Source organism: Dasypus novemcinctus, chromosome 1 (genome assembly GCF_030445035.2).
Source record: "Dasypus novemcinctus isolate mDasNov1 chromosome 1, mDasNov1.1.hap2, whole genome shotgun sequence".
NCBI lineage: Eukaryota > Metazoa > Chordata > Mammalia > Cingulata > Dasypodidae > Dasypus > Dasypus novemcinctus.
The window spans coordinates 45,391,610-45,410,844 of record NC_080673.1 but is presented as its reverse complement, the minus strand read 5'-3'; the positions used below and the strand labels follow the sequence as shown (position 1 = coordinate 45,410,844).

Genomic DNA, 19,235 nt, shown 5'->3' with positions numbered 1-19,235 from the left:
ATATGACTGCACACTTTATGTTGGAAAGAGAAAAGAGACATGAGAGAGATAAAACATCCACCTTTCCACACTTCACCTGAAATCAGCAGTTTCAGATGCAGACATACTATTCTTAGAGCAATATTTAACCTGGCCATTCATTTTTAGTTCTGTGAAATATATTACTATTTTTTCATATATATAACCATGTTTAAAATATGAGACTTTTTTATGTTTTAAGAGTTTTATTCATTATCAGTCATGGAAAAAGTGTTGAGCATAGTTTTATAGGTGTTTACCCATTAAACAGCCTACTTGGTATGAATTATATTATCCATTTATATTTCATAATTTACATAGTAATGAAAATTGAGTACCTAAAAACTTTCATTTAATAAAATATTTTAATAAAATACAATGAAATTATTTGCATAGTTTGCCCATATTTTAAACATGGTTCTGGTGCTATTAATAATCACTTGTGTATAGCTTTGTAATTTTCTGCAAAGGTTAGCTCCATTTGGAAGTGTCTAAAGTCTACCCTCATTTTGAAGTGAAGACTAAATATGTTTTCCTAATAATCCAGAAGATTTTAAAAAGTAAAATCCAAAGCTTCCCAACTTATTTATCACAACTGCAAATTATATTACTATTTCTGATGTCTAATTACTATATAATGTTCACATAACTGGGAAAACATATAGCAAAATAATTACACAAATATCTTTATTTGACATAGTAAATAATGAGTGCTTTATACCATGTGTGTAATGTCCTATTCTCTACTACACAAAATTTTAACACTGAAAACAGTGTTCTACAAACAATACAAAATAAATGTCAATTTTCTGCTGTAATTAATGCTGAACACTCTTGATTATCTATAATCCAGACATTAGAAGTTTTAAATAACCAATGTTTTCATGGTATCAAAGTTGCTATGAGAATAATTTTTAAAAAGCAACATTTACAGGATGTCATAGGACCAGAATAGTTTGTGTCAGCCCTCCAATCTCTCCAACATTGAGGCTTACTATCCAGCCACTTTGATCTGCCAATTACACAAGAAGTCCAACAGGGTCTGCCAGAGTTGGCCATTCCCAGGTCTTAGTTATTCAGACATTCATTCCATGGCAAACCACTGCCATTTTCGGTGTTTTGAGGCTGACACTGTGCCCAAGCCTGCCTGCCTGTCCTGCCAAGTCATTTGCAGTACTATTGCCCAGTCAACATGTCTAGTTGTGTTAGTATTCCCAACTACTCAACACTTAAACAAAACTTTGGGAAAATAAAAATAAACTCTTCTGGAAAATTCTGGATCCCCAGCTATCTAACCAATAAATAATGTTGTTTCACAACGAAGCTCTTTTGCAATTCTACAACACATTCTGGATATTTTTTCTTGATATAGCCTCTAAGGATGTTTTGCTTTCAAAGAATTCTGAAAATCGGTGTTGTTTAGACTCTTCAATTAACCAAGGTACTTCATTTAAAAAGCATTCTAAAGAAATACAAATACTTGTGAACAGAATAAAAGGATTGTTAGCTTAATTTGCATTATATATCCCAGTCTAAGTTCAGTATTCTTTCAGAAGACGGATTTACAAAAAAAAAACAAAAAACAAAACCCTCCAACTGAAGAAAAATTTCAGAATCTACCATTAGGGACCTTGTATAAGACAGCCAAAGGGGTGCTGATGAAAATACGAGAAATTGGTTGGTTTTTATAAAGGGTATTTATTTGGGGTAGGAGCTTACAGATACCAGGCCATAAAGCATAAGTTACTTCCCTCACGAACAACTATTTTCACATGTTGGAGCAAGATGGCTGCCAATGTCTGCAAGGGTTCAGGCTTCCTGGGTTCCTCTCTTCCAAGGTCTTGCTTCTCTCTGGGTTCTGGGTTCCTCTCTTCCCAAGGCTTGCTTCTTCCTGGGCTCAGGGTTCCTCTCTTCCTGGGGCTTGCTTCTCTGGCCTCTATGAGCTTATTTCCTGGGGCTCCAGCTTAAGGCTTCAGCATCAAACTCCAACATCAAAAAACTCTCAACTCTGTCCTTTGACATGTCTTTTATCTGTGAGTCCCCACCCATCGAGGGGACTCAACGTCCTAATGTCATGGCTCAATCAAAGCCCTAATCATAACTTAATCACACCCAGGTACAGACCAGATTACAAACATAATCCAATATCTATTTCTGGAATTCATAACCACTTCAAACTGCTCAGACATTATGTGGATTAATGCAATAAATCATAAAAGTTTCATGCTGTTATCATGTATGCTTTAATCCAATTCTATCAAAAGAAATATATATCTAATACATATGAGAAAATGGTGAAATAGGATCTCCACAATACTGATAGTAATGCAAATTGCACTACATTTCTGAAAACAGTTTTGAGACATGTTCCAAAAATTTTCCAAAAATTCTTACCCTCCTCCTTCTAGGAATTCATCTTAAAGAGTCAGAATTCATTCAGACAAATTCATGTACAAACATGTACATTATGGGAGTTATATGAGGGGTAAAACCCTCACCAACCTGAATAAAGAGGGAAAAGTCATATAATTTGTTATATAAAAAATTATATAAAGTCATGAAAATTTTTTCAAGCACTGAAAATAGTTCCATATTGAAATGGTTATGACATGCTAACTGAAAGGAGCAGGAAACCAATGTAACCTATAACATGCCCTCACTTATATACAATAAATGTGCCTTGTTATATACACATACACATACATAGAAAAGAATGTGCTATTTAGAATTTGGGGAGATAAGAACACACAAGCATTTGTGAAGTCTTGCTTTTTGTCTTAAGAATGAAATTTCTATAGTTAGCCAAAATATGCTTAGAGGTATATAGGAATTTGGGCTATTTATGGATGTAATTCCAATTTAATTCTATATATTTACATTTCCCTTTATTCTAAGAAAATATATTTTGTTTTCTAGTGCTCCACTTAAGAATTAAATGTTCTCCATTCAAAGGAAAAATCACAGATTATTAATGCTTAGTAATAATTGCCTGAGTCACTAGATATTCAAATCCATATTGGAAAGATTCACATAAAAGGCAATTATTTGTGGAGAAAAAGACTACTTTTAAATTTTGCACTTAAAATTAGACAATAGCATTTTAGTTGTTTTCTTCACAATCTCAGCACTCCAATTAAATAAAACTAAACCAGGTCCCTTCATAACTATTTTGAACTTATAAAAAGGTTAGATGTTATAAAAAATAAAATAGAACTGGCATGGTTCTACTGAAGATGCAGAGAGGGAATATGTGGATGTGAAGATGATAAACATAGAAACAAGTCAAAAAATGATCTTGAAGAGAAAGGGATTTAGCTTCATTTTTTCTTGAAGAATGTATCATAAATCGTTCAGGCATTATTTATAATATATGTAGAAATGAAGGTGTTATGGTAAAAATAAAATCGTAATGAACTGTAGGAAAAGTTAAAAAAAATGAAATTGAGTCTACTTCACTTTTAAAAGGTCATCAATCCCAAGGTTTTTCTAAATATATAATTTTTAAATGTATGCATCTGTTTCTATTTCACAAAATTTTCACCTCCAAACTATACATGGTTCTAACAAGAAATAATCTAACCCCAAGTACAAAATGACAACCAGCCTGAGATCATCATTTACCACCATCACATTTTCTCCTTTAAGTTCTGTTATTAACCAGAGAAAATAAAATGATTGAGGAAGATTAGTCTTCTTTAATTAGATATAGAACCATCGACCTGCCTGACTATTATAGAGGTCTTTTATTATTATAACAAAGCTAACAAATTAAAAACATGGCAAAATATCTCTGACAAAAACCAAAATGTTACTTTAAAGATTACATGATAGTATCTTTTAAAAATAAATAAAAAATATATTTTAAAAAATTACATTGGAATAGGAGAGAAAATCTCTATCATATTTCAGAGAGATCCACAGGGTAGGGTAACATTTGTATAGACATAAATTTACCTGTGTAACCAAGCAAAGAGTGAAAGGGTGTTTGTGTATACATGGTGAGTAGGTACAATCAGGAATACAAACTTTTATCACACAGAGCTCTCACAGCTCTGACACCAAACGAGTCCGTAAATTGAGCAAGACTTCTTAGGTCTTGGATTCCTTATCTGGAGAATCATGTCCTTTGTAGTACTTATGATACACTGAAATTAGCAGAGTTGGGAGGAAAATAAGCAATTGAAGTAACTAACTTTGGAAGGCACCTGCTGTATGTGAGTACATGTGTGTGTGATCCTCTCTATCGCTAGAGCCATTGTCTCTATTGTTTTTGCCTCCTCTCTAACAGCAGAGATGTCACAACACATAGGTACATAAATCAGAGAAAAACAGATGATTGGATTTATGGCCAGCATGAAGGCATGCCATGTAATTTGGAGTAACTCTACATGAAATCTGAGCACTCTCTAATGATAGTAGAGTAGATATTCCACACATTTGATTGCCATGGATTAAGTATGATTATCTATTATCACATAAAAAGGATAAGATCAACACCAGTCTAAACTATGGCTCATTTATTCACCAGGAAGAGCAAAATCTGCTGGTAACAAATGGTAAAAGCAGTTTTCTCAACTGTTGATTTAACAAAACCACATACTTCCCTTTACTTACATAATCAAAGCAAATGATTGATTATTCTTTACTACATTCAAAGGTGAACCTTTAAAGTAGTAGGTGGTATCTAAGCTCTTGTTTTATTTTATCTGTTAACACACACACACTTGCTAATTTGGCTGCATTTATCAAAATTAAATTTTACTTGTGTTTTATTCTTTCAGTGAACCACATTACTATCAAGAAATTTGGGGACACATAAGTTCAATCATAAAAAATATACTTTAGCTTACAGTTCAGTTTAGATGTGAATTCCAAACAGCATGATCATGGGCCCAGCTTGTTATAAGAGTTACAGATATTTCGTTTTAAAAAGAGGTATTTTCTTCTAAGAATCTTTATAAGCTTTCTGTAAAATTCCAAGTTTGCCTGTGTTTGTATTCCAAGATGAGAGAGTTCTTTAGAGAAAGGAAGTTACAGAAAGTGACATACAACTGGAGGTCCAGGTAAGTGTTTTATTACTATCCGTTGTGGTTTTTTGTTTGTTGCTTTTTTAGTTTAGGATGTAGGCTGTCAATCTTTGGAAGACTTGAGAGTCCCAAGTTTTTTGCTTTAGGGTTTGAAGACTTTTGACCCAACTGCTAACACAGCATACAAATTTCAACAATATTAAGGACATGGACTAACAGAGTAAACTCTTGTGACTGCCAAGCTTCACCATTACTAACCATAACAAGCAGTCATGGGGTTAAATTACACCACCACATTGAAAATTCCTTTGTCTATACTTATGACCAAATAACAATTTATTTTACTAGTTTCTGAAAGAAAACTTGCTTTGTAAATGAACAGAAATCAAGAATGATCAGAAAAGTTCATAATACTAATACTACTAAAATTACATTTAGATTTTTATAAAATATAACTTGAATGTATCAAAAATACAACTTCAGATACTTCTTTAGAGATATATGATCTAATACAACTCCATGGTTAAACAAGAATTATTTTTGTTTGATATTTAATTCTGGACCTAAATTTTCAGGTGTGCAGAAGGAAAACCTACACAATGGGAGGAAATTAAAACTAAATTAGAAAAAAATTTGAGTTGGGTTAGGGCAGTAATCGTCAATAATAAGTATAGTTCAATAGAAATATTTTAAAAACTCTTGTTTTCTTAATTCCAAGTTGCAATCAATAGTAAGATACAACACTGATTTATCAGGAAAAAGAAACGTATGTGGCATATTCCAGCTGACTGAACCATCTCAATTCCTGAAACTTTAAAAACTAAGGGAAGAAAATGCATATTTTATTTTATTTTTTTAAATTTTTATTTTTTATTGATTTTGTTAAAATATTACATTAAAAAAATATGAGGTCCCATTCAACCCTACCACCCCCACCCCACCACTCCCCCCCCCAGCAACCCTCACTCCCATCATCATGACTCATCCATTGCACCTGGTAAGTACATCTCTGGGCATCTCTGCACCCCATGGTCAATGGTCTACATCATGGCCCATACTCTCCCACATTCCATCCAGTGGGTCCTGGGAGGATTTACAATGTCCGGTGATTGCTCCTGAAGCACCATCCAGGGCAACTCTAAGTCCCAAAGGCGCCTCCACCTCTCATCTCTTCCTGCCATTCCCCATACCCATCAGCCACCATGTCCACTTTTCCCACTCCAATGCCACCTTTTCCCTGTGGACCTTGGATTGGTTGTGTCCGTTGCACCTCTATGTCAAGAGGAGGCTCAGATTCCACATGGATACTGGATGCAATCCTCTTGCTTTCAGTTGTAGGCCCTCTAGACTCCATGGTGTCGTGGTTGTCCTTCTTCAACTCCATCTTAGCTGAGTGAGGTGAGTCCAATAAATCAGATTGTAGGAGCTGAAGTCTGTTGGGGCTCAGGGCCTGGCTATCATATTGTCAGTCCAGAGATTCAAATCCCCTAAATATATCTTAAACCCCAACACCAACTACAATTCCAGTAAAGTAGCATGAAAGTCTTGTGCAAAGAGATCCCATCTGAGTCCAGCTCCATCACGCAGAAAACACTGGCTCCAAAGAAGGGCCATCTGCCATGGCAGTAAACCCCATCTGCCATGACCATAGAACCCATGGGTCTCTTTAGCCCTCAAAGGAACGAATACCTGGGGTTGTATCTACTTTATCTGTCTCTTACACTCTGCTCAGTTGTGCTTAAGGGTAATCCTTCTGAAAGCCTCCAGACTCTTTTTTAGAGACTCATAGCCATATAAACTCATTTCTCCTTTCCATTTCCCCCTTACATTAGGTCAAACAGCAATTTAAAGTCATGTTATTATATGTAGAGAGTGATATTCTGCTGATCCGCATTGAACCTTCAATTCAAGGTCATTTTCCAGTTGCATCATCAGTTGGTACTTGGTAGTGATCCCTCGGTGCCAGGGAGGCTCATCCCTGGGTGTCATGTCCCACGCTGGGGGGAAGGCATTGCATTTACATACTGAGTTTGGCTTCGAGACTGGCCACATTTGAGTAACATGAAGGCTGTCAGGAGGAAATTCCCAGGCACAGTGCTGCTCTAGGCCTTGTTCTTATTTCAGGCATATAGGCTCACAAGCATAGTCATTAGTATCATGCTCTCCCTGTTGGACCCTCATTCCTTCCTGGTCCTTACCGTTGCACCTGGGGGACCGCTGCTGCTCCCCTAGGAGCCACGACAGAGCACCCCCGGCCAGGAACCCAGTATGCCCCAGCTTTAGTTTTTAATTGTTGCCACTATAAGTATATTCAAACATTACCATGCACCCTGGACATATGCCCTGTATAGCTCCCTGTCAGCCCTATATCACCTGTCAATAGTGTCCTATACCAGTATTCCTCCGCCGCCACTGCCAAACCACTCTGTGATCCAAAACCTCCCGAAAATTGAAGCCCAATATAATGTCAGGATCCCTCACTAGCAAAATGGGATAAGGTGATGGGTTTAAAGGTCAGGTACAGAATATGTGTTGACTTGGAAAAATTCTACATCCTATCTTTTTCTTTTTCTTTTTTTTTCCTAATTATTGAACTTCTCTTCATAAGAGCCCTGGACCACAGCAATTCATATATACAATATACAGTACTCCCATACATCCACCATAGAACCTTTTCCCTTCCACAGTGATATTCTTATAACTTATTCATATCATATTTACTTAAAGTGATGTACAGACTCTGAGACAATAGCTTTCAAACAAGGCGATATCCGCGCTTACATTGTGGTCCATACTTTAGGATATACAGTTTTCTAAATTTTTAGTTATCCTATGTTTTACATTATGGTTTACATTATTAGTCTGTCATCCCCTATATGTTTATGGTGTAATATTACATGTTTTATATCCATCCCTGTGCACTCTCGCGAAACTCCTCTCTTACCCCACATTTACTTTGCTTTCACACATTTAACATCCATTTTCCCATCCCCTTGGTGCCCACAGTGACAGCCAACCTCCATTTCCTGAGGAGCCACGTCCAGAGACATTTGCAACAGTGTTCAGGGCCCAAATTGCTCAACTGCTCCAATGCCCTGGGAGCCACCCTTTCTCTCGAGAGATACGGTTCCCTCTATTTGATGGCATTAGTCCTCCCCAGGATGTGGGTCCACCCCCACTCTCACTACTTGGGTCTCTACCCAATGGTACCACCCACTCTGGCAAAATGAGCATTCAGACATTTCCCAGGAGCCCATCCCCCATCAGACCATCCCCTCCGAGCATCCTAAACAAGTAACCCTCTTAATTATATTTTGATATGAGAAAATGCATATTTTAAAGTTAGGACTATATAGTTAAATTAGTTGAGGATAAGGGCCACTTCAAATGCAAGTCTGACCTTGTACAACAGCCCCAATCTAAAAAAACATCCTAATCAAAGACATCCCTATCTAGTCTTCAAACTCATCACAGTAGTACTTACTCCACTATAATTCCATGATGGCAATAAATGCAGCAAAAGACATGTCTAAAATTTGCAATACCCCAGATGGACTACAGTGATGGCTCCTGGAAAGCCTGCTCTTCCCCACAGTCAATGATTGGCCAGTAACATCCATGTACTGGAGCTCTCAAAGTCCTTCCTCCAATGCCAGAGTGACATCCTCCTGATGATTTTACAGAAGGAGATAAGAGTGGGGAAACCGAGGAGACAGGAGAGGATATGGTTGGCTAAGGGACATGCTAAACATGCTCAAATTGCTACAGAAGTCAAATAAAAGCTGCTTGTTCTTGTCAGCATTTGAGGTATTAGTATTAGCAAACTAGGATGAAATCCATTGGTCTCATCTCTCAGCACAGACTTAACTTGCTAGACTTCACTTTATCTCTCCGTTTCCTTTAAATTTGTTCTCTCACCTACAAGCAGAGCCAGATAGCAGCAGCATGTGAACCCACAGGTTAATGGCAAAGAGCTTTCCCATCTCCATCCCCTAAAGCCTCTGCCTTCTTACAGGATTTTGATCTCTGCAGTCCACCTTTTTTGCCCCAGCTTGTCCATTCCCAGAGGCAACAGTGGGGTCCAGCAGTTACGGGTATTTTTTTCAACGCTGGCTTCCTGCCAGGCCTGTGCCACTTGGGCTGCATTTGCTGTAGAAATGACCAGAGTGATGAGGAAAGTGGTGGCCATAGCTGTAGGGGGTAGGAGCCCTTCTGCTTCCCTTTTTACCTGCAGCAGCATAAGACCCCTTAGGGTGGTGGCATTAAGGAGCTGCGGATGGAGGATTCCATTTTCATCATGGAAGGAGGGGAGAAGAAGGAAGAGGAGGAGGAATCAGTATGGGGAGGAAAATATGTTATCTAAGAGAAAGAGAAGTATTCACATGGCACAAAACTGACCTGCTCCCTACCTGCACATTTAAATTCTATTGCTTGCAAGGTGGACATACTATATCCCAAAAGGGGGAAAAGATGTAAAGCCGAACTCTTGCCTTTGGAGTAGGCCCCAGCATCATCCTTCGTCTTCCTCCACCAAAGAAAGAGAAATGGTGACCAACTCTAGATAGTGCAAAAAAACTGAGAGTATATAAAAAAAAAAAGAGAGAGAGAAAGAAAATACTGACTTCTCCTGGTAGGTTCCCACTTGACGGCAGTCAAGCTACTGGCCCTCAATTTTCAGAGTAATCCACCCAGCCAATCCAGATTCTTAAATGGATATTCTTTAGTCTGAGTAGCAAAAGGACATCATTAATACAGAATTATATCCAGTTCTCCATTATCCATGGTAACAAAGGGAAGAAAGGAACAAGCTGACTATTGCCAAGGAGCCTGGCACTGTGCGGGCATGAAGAATTTACTCAAGGCCTTGGAGTCAATAAACGGTAAGGTACAAAATCTCTTCCTGGTTTTCTGATTCCAAATGAATTCTTAGTCAATTCAAAACCTTACTTTAGCACATAGTTTCAACCAGTCTCTGACTACACTTCTCCTAGATCTGTTGATGATAAAATTAGTTTTTCTTTTCTTCAATTCTCTACACCTATAGAAATGTAGAAGCCCTAGATTTATAGAAGACTAGAAAATAAGGTGGTGTGATGAAGGTCCTCCAGAGGTCAAACTGTAAATGTGATCCCTCCAGGGAACCTGGCAGGTCAGAGAAATGAGGAAAGCGGACCTGGGAGTGAGACACCAGGGGCCTGCAGGGCCCGTGGTTAAGAGAGGCCACCAGACCTGTGTCCCTCAACATCCAATGGCACAAGATTTTTGTAGAAAGCCTTTCTATTTTAATAGTTGTTAGCTGCTGTGTATGTATCCCCTTTCCTTTTTTTTTTTTAAACTTCTGTCTTGTCTATTATGCCTCCCACACTGATGTAATAGGATTCAATCTTAGAAAATAGTGCAGAAAGTGAAATGAGTTCTGGTCTTTTTTCAATACACTTAAGCTTCTAACTCCTAGTTTTGTATGAATCACGTAAAGTGAAGTATCTTCATTCTCCAAGTCATTCAAAGAGCAATTAGGATCTCTTTCATTCCCTCTGTTTATAGGTTTTACACTTTTTGGTGTCTTCCTGTAATACTTCATATCTCTTTCCTCCACAATACCAATTTCTCATCACAAGAGATTTCTCGTTATATGGTAATTCTTTAAATTAATTTAAAATAAGGAAAAAGATGACTGCAATTTGCTGAGCACCTAATTGTTATGCCAAGTAGCTCATGAGGAGGCTAGCCTCCTGCAACTTCTGAAAAAACTATACAAGTTTTTAGAGACCATCTAATATTTTACAGGTAAGGAAACTGAGGTGGTAGACGCTTACATGACATGCCTGAGGTGGTGGAGGCTGGATTGGGATCCCAGTCTGACCAATTTTAAAATAAATAACTGAGATAAAAACACTGAGTGATTTTTCGATGAACTTTAGTCTATTAACTGGACTATTCGACCAAGTTATTTAACTTGGTAGTCTAACTTGGAACCTAAGGCACAAATTAGTGCTTTATGGTTTTTCTCTATGTAATCACTTGCTACTTTTTGATGCTTGCCCATCGAGTACTTGTTATCTCTTCCTGACTAGTCAGGGAGCTGTGCTCTGACAACGTAAATACTTCTCCAGAACCCTTTCTGAGACAAGCTTCAAAAATGAGTGATTAAGTTGAAAATTCAATTGTGAGTTCCCAAGGATGATCTCTCATTATCTAGAAAATATTTTGGTTGTAAATGAAAAAATTAATATGCTTCAACAACTTTTACCACACTTTTTACCTTCATAAAATTCAGCAAATATTAACTAATTAATACTAATGAAAGCCACACAATAAACACAAGGTCAGGTTCATTCTCAATAGGGATTATAAACTGGGCAAGTTGTTTCATAATTTATAAGGTCTCTGGCTCACACATTAAGAATTAAAGTCTTAGATTCACAACTAAAATTAATAAGCTCTATTTCATAAATTTATAACCCAGTGTTTCACAGATTAGGTTACTGCCCTCATTCTCCAGTTTTGTGGCATCCCAGAAAACAGCTACCTTGGTATGATAAGCAGAGGCACCCAAATTTAGATGCTAAAGTAAAATCTTTTATTGCATATAGTCTTTTTTATAAACTGTTGATATTATTTTGTTTTTCTCTGATTTTGGTAAATAAAAATTGAAGAAAAAGCCACAGGCTTTATTTTTTTAAACTCTAACCTTAAGGAATATGTTATATACTCATTGTACCCAGGCAGTCCAATTCTCTTATCTGACTTTATATTCAAAAGTTCACTCATTGTACATAAATGAAATACATACACTCTCCAAAATTGGTAAAAAAAAAAAAAAAAAGAGTAGATCTAATCCTAAATTTTGCCGATTATAAGGTTTCTCAACAGGTGGAAAGAAAGTCATTGTGCTAATACCAAAAAGTAAAGAAGTCTCTGGAATTTTCTTCTAACAAGAAAAGGAAGCAGGTGGGATTCGTTTTTTGTTTTTAATTTGAAAAATGATTACCCAAATGTAAAAAGAATCAGTAGAACTAGGGGTTAGGAAAGCCCATTTAGGACTGTACTCATTAACATACTGGAGGCAGTATAAAAAGTGATAGAGTCAAGTGTGATTATTATACTCCTCATTCAGAAAATAAAGACACGGCAATTAGAATAACTCTTCCACATCAGACGTATTTCCAGGATGAAAATTATAAAAGTTATAAAAATGAAATATCTACAAGGTTTCAAAGTAATATATAAAACTTGAGTTTTTTATACTGATGCAAAAATGCAAAATCTATGTATACTCTGATAAAACTGTCCTTTATGTATTTACATAAATGTAGACTGATACACTTTGATTTTAGAAAAGGAAAGAAGTAGCTTCCTAGTAAAAGTGAACTTGTGGGCAAATAGAGATAGAAATATCTATATAATATGATATTTCACATCCAGGTATGAGAAGATGAAACGCAACTTCTTTTTAAAGATTTATTTTATTTCTTTACTTCTCCTCACCCCCTCGTTTTGAAATGTAACATTTTAAAGAGGACATCTGACCATCTCTGGTATAAAATATCCTCTTTTATTATGAAGAAACAAGTGAAACTATTGTCTCACTTTGGGGCTCATTAATTTTTTTCCCCCAATCTGAAATGGGGTAGGGGTATCTGATTTACACACTATTTGTTAAACCATCAAATGTTTAAGATCTTCTTTGAATATTAGAAGAAAATTAAGGAGAATGGCTCAGTAAACACTGGAAAGAACTTTTTAGGTCTGTAAATAAGCAAGAAATCACAGAGTTGACAGCCATTAATCCTATACAAAAAAAGCACTTTAAGACAATTTGGGAGGAGGGGCAAGATGGTGGTAGACTAAGGAGCTCCTAGAGTCAGCTCCTGCTGCAGTGCAGTGAGTAACCACCCAGAGCTATCTAAAGCACCTGTCTGGGGGCTCCAGGAGACTAGAAGAGCATCCTGCAACATCCTTGAAAGAATGGAAGGAGTGGACTGCCCACCTGTACAGAAGACTCGAAAATAGAGTACTCCACACTATGGAGGCTGGTGTCCATACTCTTCCGGCAGCAGAAGGTGCCTGGGGAGCTATTCCTGGGCTGGAGTTGGAAACTCCATTTCCCAAAAATGGGGAAGGAAGAGATGGCGGGGCATCAACTTGAGCTACTGATTATTAAAGTCAGCAGGCTAAAATATTATCCTAAGAACAGCTAAGGTTTGAACCTGTCCAAGTCAGAAAGAGGATGGCAGCCACCATTTTAGCTCCGCCCCCAGCATGATGGGAATTGGGGCTGACTGAAAATCACAACACTGGCTTCTTTCCACCAAGATCAGATCTCAGCTCTAGCATAAGCCCCAACCCTGCCTCCAGCAGGCAAGGAGCTAGGGGACCTGCACCAGCCTTTCCAGGAAACTGCAAGCTATGCCAGCCACGGAGGCCAGTGGTCATCCTACTCTGATGGTGCAAGCTGCTTTGGGAGCTATTCCATAGCTGGAGATGGAAACTCCATTTCCCAAAAACTGGGGAGGAAGAGATGGTAGGGCACCAACTTCAGTTATCGATTAGTAAACTTAGCTGGCTAAAGTATAATCCTAAGAACAGCTAACATTTGAACCTGTCCAAGTTGGAAAGAGGCTGGTAGCTGCTATTTTAACTCTGCCCCTAGCATGAGGGGAAGTGGGGCAGACTGAAAATCAGTGGAGGTAGGGACCGACTTCTTTCCACCAAGATAAGATTGCTGATCTAACCTAGACTCCAGCCCCACCTCCGGCAGGGAGAAGCTGGGGGAACCTGGGGGAATCTGCATCAGCCTCCCAGGTAACTGCAGGTACTTTCAGCTGGCACAGAGTGAATACTTGGATACCTGGGTTCCATGTCTGCACCTCAATAGATCGGAAAGGAGCTGTGTTTCCTCAGCCTCTCTGGGCAATTGCAGGCACTTTCAGCCCATACAAACTGGTTTATTGAATGTCTCTGATTCCATCTACCCTCCCCCACCTCCAAAGGATAAAAGAGGTCTGGTGGTTCTTTAGTCTCTGTGGGAAACTGCGGGGCTTTTAGCCTGTAGAGACTGGATACTTGGGCACCTATAGCTCCATCCCTGCTCTCCAACTGGATAAGAGGGGAGCTATTTTCCTCAGCCTCTGTGGGCAATTGTAGGTACTTTTGGACCACATGAAGTAGTTGTTTCATCTTTACCTCTGTCCCCACAACCCCATAGGAAAGGAGGGGGCTGGTGTTTCCTAAGCCTCTCAGGGCAACTATAGGCAATTTTGGCCTGCACAAACTCTACTGTTGGGCACCTGTGGTTCCATGCGATCCCCCATAGGACAAGAAAGGGACTAGGTTTCCCCAGCCTCTCCAGGTAACTGCAGGTGTTTTAGGCCCACACAGACTGAATAGTAAAGACACCTGTAGCTCTATCCTTGCCCCCCAAGTAGGAAAGATGGGGAACTGTGTTTCCTAGCCTTTCCAGGCAATGGCAGGTACTTTTGGCCTGCATGGCCTGGACTGGTGGTCACCTGTGGATCTACCCCTAGAAGGATAGGAGGTTGGTGTTTCCTCAGCCTCTTTGGGCAATGGCAGGTACTTTCAGCCTACATGGACTGAATTGTTGGGTATCAGTAGCTCCATTCCCACCCCCTAAAGGGCAGAAAGGACAGTACTCCCTCAGCCTCTCAGGTAACTACAGACATATTCAGCCCACAAGGATTAGATTGTTGGGCACTCCAGAGGGTCCATCCCCTCTCCTGGCAGAGGGTGGGGTGGCTGGTTCTACGTCAGTCTACCCAGGTGACTGCAGTCATTTTGGACCCTCAAGGCATAGACTGCAGCTTCATCCCTACCCCAGGAAGGGGAGTGTAGCAGTTTGGTATTACTTATGAATTCCAAGAATAGATATTGGATTCCTTACAAACTGGCCTGCTCCTCTGGTTGTAGTATATCATATTAACTTTAGAGTTTTTACTTTTACTTCATTGAATTATAATTAGGGCTTTGATTGGGCTATATCAGTAGGATGTTGAGTCCCTGCCCAGAGAGAAAACGACATGGCCGAGGGGACAGTGGAGTTTCTTGATGCTAGAGTTTTGGTTGCTGGAGCCCCAGGAATTAAACACACAGGAGAAGAATACGGAGGAATAGAGATGGCTCCATAGACATGGCAGAGGCCCAGGGAAGGGAGAGTGTCTGAGAGTCTATCGCTGATCTTGTGGAAAGAACAGAGCTGCTGAGCCTGGAAAGAAGAGAACCCCAGAGAGAGAGAGAGAGAGACAAAGCCTGAAGGAGCTGGGACCATGGAGCTTAGGAGGAAGAGGGAGGCTGAACCCTTGCAGAGACTGGCAGCCATTTTGCTCCAACATGTGGCAACAGACTTTGATGAGGGAAGTAACTTATTGCTTTATGGCCTTGTGACTACAAGCTCCTACCCCAAATAAATGCCCTTTATAAAAGCCAACAGATTTCTGGTACTTTGCCTCAGCACCCCTTTGGCTGACTAGTACAGGGAAGAAGGGATGGGAAGCTTCATCAGTCTCTCTGGGCAACTACAGACGGTCCTGGATTGCACAATTTGGATTACACACAGCTGCAGCTCTGTCTCTACCCCTGGCAGAGGAGAAAGGTGGGTGAAGCTTTATCAGTTCCTGAGGCAACACGGGAAGCTTCAGCCTCCACAGTTTACAGCACCAACTACATTCTCAGCTCCTACTACACAACCAGCAAGGGAGAAAGGCCCAGAAAGCCCTGAACTAAAGAGAGAAATTGTACTGAGAATAAAAACATCTAGTAAGCCAGATGCCAAGACACCAACAAAAAATTACAACCCATATCAAGAAATAGGAAGATACGGCCCAGTTAAAGGAACAAGATAATTCTCCAGATGATGTAAAGGAGTTGAGACAACTAAACATAGATGTTGAAACAAATCTGAATAAAATCAATAAGATGGCTAAGGAGATTAAGGGTATTAAGGAAACACTGGGTGTGCACAAAGAAGAACTTGAAAGCATACATAGAAAAATAGCAGATCTTATGGGAATGAAAGGTGCAATAAATGAAATTAAAAATACACTGGAGGCACATAACAGCAGATTTTAGGAAACAGAGGGAAGGATCGGTGAACTTGAAGACATGGCCTGCAAATGTGGACATACAAAAGAACAGATGAAGAAAAGAATGGAAAAATTTGAACAAGGTGTCAGGGAAGAAAGTAAATTGATTCAATCTTTTAGGAGGTTATTTTGACAAAATGTTTTACAACTTAAAGTATGTATAACCTTTGACACAGAATTCCACTGGAAATGTCTTTATTTTACTACTTAGATGAGGGAAGCAGACTTGGCCCAGTGGTTAGGGCGTCCGTCTACCATATGGGAGGTTCGTGGTTCAAACCCTGGGCCTCCTTGACCCGTGTGGAGCTAGCCCATGCACAGTGCTGATGCGCGCAAGGAGTGCCCTGCCACGCAGGGGTGTCCCCCGTGTAGGGGAGCCCCACACACGAGGAGTGCGCCCCATAAGGAGAGCCGCCCAGTGTGAAAGAAAGCAGCCTGCCCAGGAATGGTGCCGCATACACAGAGAGCTGACACAACAAGATGACGCAAAAATAAATAAATAAATAAACAGATTCCTGTGCCGCTGACAACAACAGAAGTGGACAAAGAAACAAGACACAGCAAATAGACACAGAGAACAGACAAACGGGGGGTAGAGGAGAGAAATAAATAAATAAAATTTTAAAAAAAATCTTAAAAAAAATACTTAGATGATATCTATATTAATACATATATATTGCCATTTATAATGTCTGGAAATATATATACGAATATTTTTAGCAGTAGTTATCCTGAGAGGTGTTTAATTTGTATAAAAATGTCTCATTTCAAAAATGGCTTTCAGACTGTCCTTAGTATGCTAATGTGGCAAACTATCTTAATAAAAACATGTTATCTACAGAAAGACTAGTATAATGCTGACATCTGATCTTAGAGCCTGGTTTCTTATATTGGGATACTGGTGTCCCAAAAGCCATGTAGTGCAGTAGAATGTGATAAATAGTCATGGGGTATAGGTGGTGTATCTTCATGAAATATCAATGTTATTCAACTTTATTGAAAATTTTTTATGGTTTTCCAAAGTATTTTTTACATAAGAGTATGAGTAAAATTCATAGAACTCAATTTCTAACATGTACTAATTTTATGTGTTTTTCATTTTTAAAAACTCAGGGTAGAAACATTTACATACTATATTACCAACCACAAAAGCTGGCATTTCTGTATCAACAGTGGATATTAAAAGAAAAAAAGCAGTGGCTATTCAATATCCAGTCTCCCATCCTTAATGATTGAACTCCACTTTTAAACCGGCCAGACTGCTACCTATTTTAAGGACTATATTTCCCAGTCTCTTTTGCAACTATGTGTGATCATATGACTAAAGTCTAGCTAAGGAGATATTAACAAAACTATTTCATCGAACATCCAGAAAGTCTCCTCAAAATTTCCCAAGAGAGGAGAATGAAAAGTTATAAGAACTTTGAGTCTCTGTAACTATGTAGAGCTACAATGATAGCCTGATAGTGCTACTGCCTACCTTTTTCATGAGAGAAATCCTATTTAAACCATTATTTATGTGTGTGTGTTTGTGTTACAGCTGTTTCAAAGTGAACCAGATAGGTCCTTATTGCAAAAACAGACTATGCTCAGGATCATTCGGGGCTGGTCCCAAAAAGCCTACCTGCTAAATTTCTTTGAAAAATGTGTTTGTCTGGATAAAAACCAGTGTTTTGTTTCTTCCTTTGATTACAAACTTTAAAAATAGAAACAAGTTTGAATTTCTTTTCAACTGAGAATATGTCTTGATACTTAGAAAACAGAAAGTGTAAAGTTGAAACACACAAAGCAGTGAGGTAAACTGGCAACAACCAGAAGTCTTTGACTTGGCCTCAAAATTCATGCAAGCTTTCAGGAAAATCATGAAGTGAATACCAGAAACATTAAGCTAAAAAGAGAGAAGTTTTGCATAGAGAAAGTAGAAAAATACATAAAATTTTTCTAAAGCATCCTTCAAGGTCAGTTACAGATATGACTTGGGTGGGGGAGTGCACATAACAGGAAATTTGGTATTATGTGACCAAATTTGTTCTAGATGACAGATAGAAGGAGAAACCAATCTGAAAGGAAAAGAAAAAGTAGCCAAACCTATCAAACAGATTATTTTAAAACATTCTTGAAGTGATAAGAGACCAAAACTACCTGATTCTTTACCATATAGCTAGATGAATGCAAGTGGATATTAACAATTGTAGCATTTACTATTGACCTTTGCTTTTGTGGCACTTATTTATACATGTCTATGAGACATGTTAATTTGCAAGTATCTTATAAGCAGTTTTAAAAATTTTTAGCTAAGTAAGAGCATTTCAGTGGTGATGACCAGAGAAAAATGTGTGGACATATACACAAATGGGGCCACGGTCTAAACGAGGCAAAATGATGGGAATGGTCACCCACAACAGAGCTACTTTTCAGCCTGAATATACCAGCAGCCACTGAATCTTTCACTGAGAGCATCGCCTCCTCTCAGATATATCAGTACATTCAGTGAGTTTGGTTAAATTGGAAAAATTTTATTAAAAGCAAGCATTAGTATTGCTTGAATACTCATCATTATAGAAAATATGCAATGAAAATGGAATGTCTTTGAAAGCTTGCTCTGCTCACTATACAGGTATACCCCAGGGGAATGTTCAAGACAGTTTTCCAATTTCTGCATAGAGAACATTTTGCCTATGAGTCTAAACAGTGTTAGATTTTTTTCATAGCCAATAATGTTACTTCTGAGAATTTACCCTAAGGAAATCATAAATAGAGAAAGAAATTTATGCACAAATGTGTTCATCGCAGTGTTATCTACAACACTGAAAACCATTTCCAGAGCAAGGGAAATGGTTAACAAACTATAGAACATCCAAGGCAAAACTATGCCACTGTGATGGAATAATATATGAGGGTATTGATTCATGTTTTGTGCCCTTTCTCCACTCCTCCCTCTCTTCCCCAGCAGCCAGGCCTCGTTTGTCCCTTCCTTGCCAGGTGGAAGAGTCAACCTGACTTTCTGACATCTTCTGGAAGTCCATTAGCCTAAAGAAGATGAAAGTAGGTGCACCCAAAGGGGTAGGGGGTAGGGAAGGGAAGAGAGAAA

The 19,235-nt window shown here is 38.7% G+C and overlaps 1 protein-coding gene across 27 annotated transcripts in view; it reads right to left on the bottom strand.

Moving 5' to 3' along the window:
- The window catches only part of NR3C2 (nuclear receptor subfamily 3 group C member 2), a 362,509-nt gene that overhangs the window by 237,778 nt on the left and 105,496 nt on the right, over window positions 1–19,235 (bottom strand). The window lies entirely within an intron of this gene.